Raw genomic sequence first — 9,082 nt, forward strand, 5'->3', positions numbered from 1 at the left:
GCTTATAGTATAACCTAATGATATGGCGCACATGTAGGAAACTTACCTTGTAAGTTAAGATATGTGTTTTGCAAATTAGACATGTGTTGGAAGTCCTATAGAATGTAGCCACCTAGTTCTTAGGTAGATAGTATATGCAGAAGCAAGAGTGAAGTCTTCACTCTTGTCAATTCCTTTTGTACTTCTAGTCTAGTTTCAAGGATCTCTAATTTTATTATCTTTTGGAAATAGCCATTCTTGTTTCTTTTTAATATATATATATATATATGTATATATATATATATTATTTTTTCATCTTTTTTTGAAAAAAATCTCACTTGTTTATTTGTCGTCATCAAATTCTTGTCTTTGATAGATTGATAAGAATTCTAACTTATTATTTTTTTCTTATTTTTAGAAATGAATAAATTATCCTACTTTTAAATTTGTATTTCAAAGATTGCAAACTATCCAACTTGAACTAATATTTAGTTTTCTAATACTAATTTTTTTTTCTTAAAGAGAGTAGATTATCCTTCTTTGTAGAAAATTTCATTTGATATTGAAAATTACAGATTATCATCTTTTAATTTGATTTGTGGATTTATTAATTTATTTTTAAAAAAAAATCATAGATGCTATATTTGATGGAAGTAAAAATAGATTTGTAACTATTGCAAATCTTTACAAATTTGTTAACACTCTTAGGATGGAAATTTTATGCATTATCAACACCAACTACAAAAGTACTATTCTTATATTCATATAAAAAGTTTAGAATCTATATTAAAAAATTGTACAATTGAAGGAAGTAAGTAGATCATCCTCATAACTAAATCCAAGTAGTCTTGCTTCTATTAGCTTAAAAAAAGCAAGGATTAATATACTCTTAGAAGTTTCATGGATTAAGGTCAAAATTTTGAGGATTTTTGCACCAAGTCAAGTTCTATCTAAGGTTGCATCTTTTCCAATACCTTAATGGATTTATTTAAGTTAGATTAATGGCTGTACTTCTAATTAGAAGTTTTTTTTTTTTCTTAGTTTATACCTTTGATGGAAAATGATTCATGATTCTTTTATAATGTGAATTCATTTTTGAAAGTATTTATGGTCATATTTGGAGAAAGTGATTTAGAAAGAGTAGCAGAGATTAAATTCTTATCTTTATAAGAAGGATCACAATCAACTACCATATATGTTGTTGAATTCCAAAATCTTCCTTGTGATGTGGACTGGAACAACAAAGCTCTTATCAATCAATTTTGATATGGATTGAAGGAAAATGTCAAAGATTTGTTAATGATAATATCAAAAATAGATTCTTTAGAATAATTTATTATTTAAATCATTGCATGTAACAATCAACTATTTAAAAATCATCAAGAATAAAGATTTGGTTGAAAAGAAATAACTCAAGTAACTATCAAAATTTTGAAGTTTTCAAAAACTTATCTATGAAAGTTGAAATCAATACAAATTGATATGGTACATTTTAAACATCTGTCACGGCCATAATCATGTACGCTAATAATTACATATAGAAATAGGTAGAATTAAGTAAAAGTAGATAAAAGTAAGTTAATTCTATAATATTTGATATAGAAGCTTCTTAGAAACTTCCTAGACGCTGCTTTGACTTCATAGGTGTCTTTAATTGACTTTTTGGATTAGAAACGTGGTCAACAAGTTGGCCATGTGCCACACATGTTGTTAGCTTGAAGATCAAGCTAACTATGTGGCCCACACGTAGAAAAACTTGCCTTGTAAGTCAAGGCATGTGTCCTACAAAGTCAACACATATTGGAGGTCCTATAGAACGTCGCCACATAGCCCCTAGTTAGATAGTATATATAGAGACAAGAGTGAAGGCTTCTTCACTCTTGTCAACTCCTTTCTTGCTTCTAGTCCAGGTTCAAGAGTCTTTAGTTTCTTGTCTTGTGGCAATAGCCAGTCTAGTTTCTCTTTTCAATATACATACTTATTATTCATATTTTGTTATTTTTCTTTGAGTGAAGGCTTACTTGTCTGAATTGTTTTTTCATCGAGTTCTTGTCCTTGACAGATTGACAAGAGTGTACTTACAATATCAGAGCTTTGTTTTTCTTGACTAAGAGTGGATTACCCCTTTCTCTTGACAAGGCATAAGCGTATTAGAAGTTTGCGGATTATCCACTTCTAAACTGATATTGTTCTTAGTATCTTCTTTGTTATCAAGTCTTTCTTTTCTTTTGTCTTGAGCAGTATCAAACAAATTTTTCTTCTTAGTGTCATTATGACAGAGCTTGTTGAAATGAAGAGTGCAATGGCACAAATGCAAGAGCAAATGAGGGAGTTAATGCTTGCGATGCATCAACTCAATTCACCAACACATGAAAGAACAAGAATAGCAGAAAGTGGGGATATAGAGATGATCGGAGCTGCTTCAATATCTACAACAAATCACGTTCCTTCTCCAATTGTACAACACCCTGTAAGCACTAGAGAACCAAGAATTGCCTTACCCGAGAAATTTGATGGTACGAGATCAAAGTTTCGAGGATTCATCAATCAAGTACAATTGGCAATTGAACTTCAACCGCAAAGCTATCCAACTCCAGGATCACAAGTCAGGTTTATTGGCACTCTACTTTCTAGTTCTGCATTATCGTGGTTTTCATCTTTTCTTGAACAACAAAATCCAATATTAGATAATTTGGAAGCTTTTTTGGCGGAGTTTCGATCTATGTATGGTGAACACGATGCAACTCATGTTGCAACAAATAAGATCCAAATTCTGCGACAAAAAAATCGCTCAGTAACAGTGTATGCTTCACATTTTTGACAACTTGCAATTAACATCAAGTGGGATGATGCTGCACTCATCAGTCAATTTCTTTATGGATTGCAATACGAAGTAAAGAAATTGATGCTCAACTTACCTGATCCTCAAACTTTGAGTCAAGCAATCGATTTTGCGGTAAAATGTGATAATCGACTTTTCGAATTTCGATCCGAGAATCATTCACGAGAACCTCAACATTATTACTCAATGGCAACATCAACATCTTTGCCAAACGTACATTCGGAAGTAGAAGACATGCAAATTGACGCGGTACGTTTTAAATCCCTAACTGAGCAAGAAAAGATTTATCGTCGTCAAGAAGGATTATGTTTATATTGCGGAGAACCTAAGCACACTGCTCAACATTGTCCAAAGAAACGACGCAATTATAAAATGAGGGGTACGACGGTCAAAGAAGACAACATGTCGGAAAACGGATTCGTCCAGCTACAATAGGGACCGTGCAGCTGGAACCTTGTACAATTCCTAATGAAGGTCCTATCCTCTCCTCAGAACCCTCTCCTTGTTTTATAATAGACTTATATTTAGGACCTAAGAATTACAAAGTCTCTGCTTTATTAGATTCGGGAGCCTCAGCATGTTTTTTAGATGAACAATTTGTTAAAAGTCGTAAAATACCCTTTGTACAGAAACCTAAACCAGTACATGTAGAAGTCATAGATGGTCGTCCCTTGTCTTCTGGAGATGTCACTCATGAAACTCATCCTATAAAAGTAACAATAGATGGTCATGATAGCTACATAGCTTTTAACATAATTAAATCCCCGTCCAATCCAGTTATTTTAGGTTTATCCTGGCTAGAAAAATATAACCCTTGAATAGATTGGAATTTAGGTAAACTTGATTTTTCCCAGAGCGTTATTAATAGTTCTACCAACCAAGTAAAAAATTATAAGTCTAGTATAGTAAAACCTGTACTGATAGGTACAAAAGCATTTATACATGCAGCAAAAGAAGGATCAACTTTTGCTATTTATGCTACACCTATTTCTGAAAACGTAAAGACTTCAAGTGGCATTCCAAGTCAATATCAGGAGTATCAAGACGTTTTTGAAAAAAAGAATTCAGATATTCTTCCTAAGCATCGCCCATATGATTGTTCAATCGACTTCAAGGAAGGAACTCAGCCACCATTTGGACCAATTTACAGTTTATCGCAAGATGAGATGGCTGAACTCAAGACATATATTGACGAGAATTTAGCAAAGAATTTCATACGCCATTCAAAATCTCCAGCAGGAGCTCCAATTCTATTCGTAAAGAAAAAAGATGGATCTTTACGAATGTGTGTTGATTATCGAGGACTCAACAAGATCACAATCAAGAATAGGTATCCATTACCTTTGATATTAGGACTCCTTGACCAATTGAATCAAGCTAAGATCTATACAAAAATAGATCTAAGATGAGCATATAATCTAGTACGGATCAAAGAAGGAGATGAATGGAAGACTGCGTTTCGAACCAGGTATGGACATTTCGAATATAATGTCATGCCCTTTGGACTCACGAATGCACTAGCTGCTTTTGAACATCTCATGAATGATGTATTTCGTGAATTCTTAGACAATTTTGTCGTCTGCTATCTAGACGATATCCTGATCTATTCTAAGAACGTCAAAGAACATGAAATACATGTTCGTAAAGTATTATAAAAACTTAGAGATACAGGATTGTACGCCAAGATGGATAAGTGTCTATTTCACACTACTCAAGTTGACTTTTTAGGATACATCATTTCAAATGATGGTCTCATGATGGATTCTAAGAAAGTCCAAACAATCATGGATTGGAAGATTCCAAGGACAGTAAGAGATGTCCAATGTTTCTTGGGATTTGCCAATTACTATCGGATCTTCATCAAAGATTTTTCACGAGTTGCAGCTCCACTTACACGCTTGACTAGTAAAAATAAATTCCAATGGAATCAAGAAGTAGAAGCAGCATTTGAAGCCTTGAAGACATCATTTGTCTCAGCACCAGTCTTATATCGTGTTGACTTTTCCAAGGCATTTTTTATGGAAACAGATGCATCAGATTTTGCCTTAGGTGCAGTTTTATCACAAATGGGAACAGATGACAAACTTCATCCGATAGCTTTTCATTCAAGAAAATTCTCAGCAGTCGAGATCAATTATGAGATCCACGATAAAGAACTTCTTGCGATCGTGGATTCCTTTCAAGAATGGCGTCATTATCTAGAAGGCGCTTCTAGTCCAGTCACTGTGTATACAGATCACAAGAACCTCGAGTATTTCATGTCAGCACGCGTATTGAATCGTCGTCAAGCTCGTTGGAGTATGTCTTTGTCAAGATTCGAGTTCATTATCACTTATCGGCCAGGAAAACAACAAGGTTTGTCTAATGCCCTATCTAGACGTTCTTATTTTGTACCAAAAGAAGGAGATGCAGCTTTTGAGCAACAAAGAACGGTCCTCTTGAAACCGGAGCAATTTCATCTCCAAGCAATGAAATCAACATTGACTGTTGATTCAACTTTTCTCAAGCAAATCCAGTCCAATATGTCCTCAGACCCTCTTGTTTATGATATCGAGAATAATTCTTCCAAGTCTCATGATCCTTCTAAGTTTGAGTTCAAGAATAATCTATTATATTTTGAAGGACGCCTATATGTTACAGAAGGAGAAGCACGTTTACGTGTTCTTCAAGCACGTCATGACTTTCCAACAGCAGGGCACTTTGGATATAATAAGACTTTGGAACTCATATCAAGTGATTTTTGGTGGCCACAAATGTGGAAGTCAGTCAAAGACTTTGTACAATCATGTGATATTTGTTCAAGATCGAAAATTCCTCGTCATCGACCTTACGGACTTCTTCAGCCATTACCTATACCAGAACAACCATGGTCTTCTGTTTCTATGGATTTCATCACAGATCTTCCAAGCTCAAGATCTTATGATTCTATATTTGTGATAGTAGATCGTTTCACCAAGATGGCACATTTTGTGTCATGTACAAAATCTATCACAGGTGAAGAAACAGCTAAGCTTTTCATTGATAATATCTATCGCTATCATGGATTACCTAAAGATATCATATTGGATAGGGGAACTCAATTTGTGTCAAGATTTTGGAGGACCCTTTTCAAGATTTTAAAAGTGGACATAAAGCTATCTTCGGCTTTCCATCCTCAAACTGATGGACAAACAGAGCGCATAAACCAAGTCTTGGAGCAATATTTAAGGTGTACTATCAACTACCAACAAGATGATTGGACAACCCTTCTGCCATTGGCAGAGTTTGCTTATAATAATATGGTACATTCTTCCACGCAACAAACACCTTTCTTTGCCAATTATGGCTATCATCCACGACTTGATACTTTTGATTTTTCAAAAGTTGATAATCGTGCAGAAGAAGATATGGCAAATCGGTTATCAGAGTTACATGCAATAATGAAGATGCAATTGAAGGAAGCTCAAGAACGACAAAAGATAAACGCAGAACTATATCGTAAGGAGCAACCACAACTCAATGTGGGTGATAAGGTATGGCTACTTCGTCGCAATATCAAGACTACTCGACCTTGTGACAAGTTGGACTATCGTAGGCTTGGCCCCTTTTCTGTTTCTGAATAGATCAACCCAGTTGCATATCGGTTACATCTACCCGAGTCAATGAAGATCCATCCTGTATTCCACGTGTCTCTTCTTGAACCATATAAGACAGTGGATATACAAGGAAGAAGACAAATGCCACCGCCTCCTATAGAAGTAGATAATAATGAAGAATTTGAGATGGAAGAGATATTAGACTCAAGGCGGTGCCGAAATAAGCTGGAATATCTTGTTCATTAGCGCAGATATGATATTAGTGAACGCACATGGGAGCCATCCAAGAATCTAACAAATGCATCAGCTAAAGTCAAAGTTTTTCATCAACGACATCCATCAAAACCAAGATGAAAATCTCTCTTATAAAAGAGACAAGAATGAGGCAAGATAACATTCAATTCCCTATCCTTATTTGTAACTTCTTTGCATTTCTGACGCTAATTAGATGGAGAGCCAACAACCAACGGATTCAACTCAAGAACCTTCGTTTGCTGACTTGCCGGACGAGACATTACGATTGTCAAAACCTTCAAGATGACGCAATCGAGATGAAGATCTTCAAGAACGACATGTTCTTCCTCGAATAGATGGTGAGATACAACGCGTTTGGTATCACGATTTGGGAAGGGACTCTCGATGTTTGGTGATTTTGCTAGAGGTAGGAACAACTCCTGATGGTGTTCTAAATATTCTATTCGAAGGAAGTTACGAAGGCCTCAACAATGATCAAATAATTGGGTGGTCTTCCCGCCGTGGTATGGGACACTACCGATGGTTGAGAGGCCCTATCAATCATCTTCGAAGAGAACAGAGATCAGAGTATGTAGCGAATATAATTTGTCGCATCATAGATTTCCTCAACATATGATGACCGCTCCTCGTGGAACTCGTCTCTAGAAGGGGGGGTAATGTCACGGCCATAATCATGTAAGCTAATAATTACATATAGAAATAGGTAGAAGTAAGTAAAAGTAGATAAAAGTAAGTTAATTCTATAATATTTAATATAGAAGCTTCCTAGAAACTTCCTAGACGCTGCTTTGACTTCATAGGTGTCTTTAATTGACTTTTTGGATTAGAAACGTGGTCAACAAGTTGGCCATGTGCCACACATGTTGTTAGCTTGAAGATCAAGCTAATTATGTGGCCCACACGTAGAAAAACTTGCCTTGTAAGTCAAGGCATGTGTCCTACAAAGTCAACACATATTGGAGGTCCTATAGAACGTCGTTACATAGCCCCTAGTTAGATAGTATATATAGAGACAAGAGTGAAGGCTTCTTCACTCTTGTCAACTCCTTTCTTGCTTCTAGTCTAGTTTCAAGGGTCTCTAGTTTTCTTGTCTTTTGGCAATAGCCATTCTAGTTTCTCTTTTCAATATACATACTTATTATTCATATTTTGTTACTTTTCTTTGAGTGAAGGCTTACTTGTCTGAATTGTTTTTTCATCGAGTTCTTGTCCTTGACAACATCTCACTGAAAAAAGAAAGATTTCACATTGTCAAGAGGGGTTGTACCTATTTTTTGAGGAAGCTAAGCACATTTCTCAACATTGATCAAAAAAACAATACAATTATAAAATAAAAAGCATAGTTGTTAGAAAAAATAATGTGTCAAATAATGAGTTTTTTCAGCTGCAATAGGGGCTGTGCAGCTAAAATCATGTATGATGTCTAGCAAAGGTCGTATTTTCTTTTCAAATCCATCATCTTATTTTATAATAGATGTGTATTTAGGATCTAAAAATCACAAAGTCTTTGCATTATTAGATTTAAGAACTTGAATTTGTTTTTATAAATAAATTCTTTATTAAAAAACAAGAAATATTTTTAGTCAAGAATAATAAATTCGTACATATAAAAGCCATAGATGATAATTTGTTGTCATTTAGAGATGTTATTTATAAGAATATTCCTTTAGATTTAACAATTAAAGATCATAATAGCATAATAATATTTAATGTGATAAGATCTCCTTTCAACTTAGTTATTTTAGGATTATTATGATTAAAAATATATAATCCTTAGATATATTGAATTTATTATAACCTTAAGTTTTTTTATAATTTAATTCAAAATTCCATTAGTCAAATAGAAATACATAAGTCTAATACATCTAAATTCTTATTAGGAGGTGCAAAGGTTTTTATACATGCAACAAAAGAAGAATCATCTTTTGCTATATATAACATGCCTATTTCTTATGGTAAAGAAAATCAAGTGGTATTTCTATCTTGTATCAAGATTTCCAATATGGTTTTGAAGAAAAAAAATGCATATATTCTTTTAAAGCATTGATCCTATAATGGTTCAATTAATTTGTATTAGGAACTCAATCACTATCTAAGCCAATCTAGAGCTTATTATAAAATAAGTTGGCTATATTAAAGGAATATATTGACAAGAACTTAATCAAGAATTTCATATACCATTCAAAATCTCTAATAAGAGCTTTTAACTTATTTATAAAGAAAAATGATACATCTCTATAAATATGCATAGACTACAAAAGAGTTAACAAGATCATCATCAAGAATATGTATCCTTTATTTTTCATTTCAAGACTTCTTGATCAACTCAATTAAGCAAAGATCTACACAAAAATAGATCTATAAGGAGCATATAATCTAATTTACATAATAAAAAGAGATGAATGGAAGATTGCTTTTCAAATTAAGTATA

The sequence above is a fragment of the Physcomitrium patens genome, chromosome 2 (assembly GCF_059467195.1).
Source record: "Physcomitrium patens ecotype Gransden chromosome 2, ASM5946719v1, whole genome shotgun sequence".
Lineage (NCBI taxonomy): Eukaryota > Viridiplantae > Streptophyta > Bryopsida > Funariales > Funariaceae > Physcomitrium > Physcomitrium patens.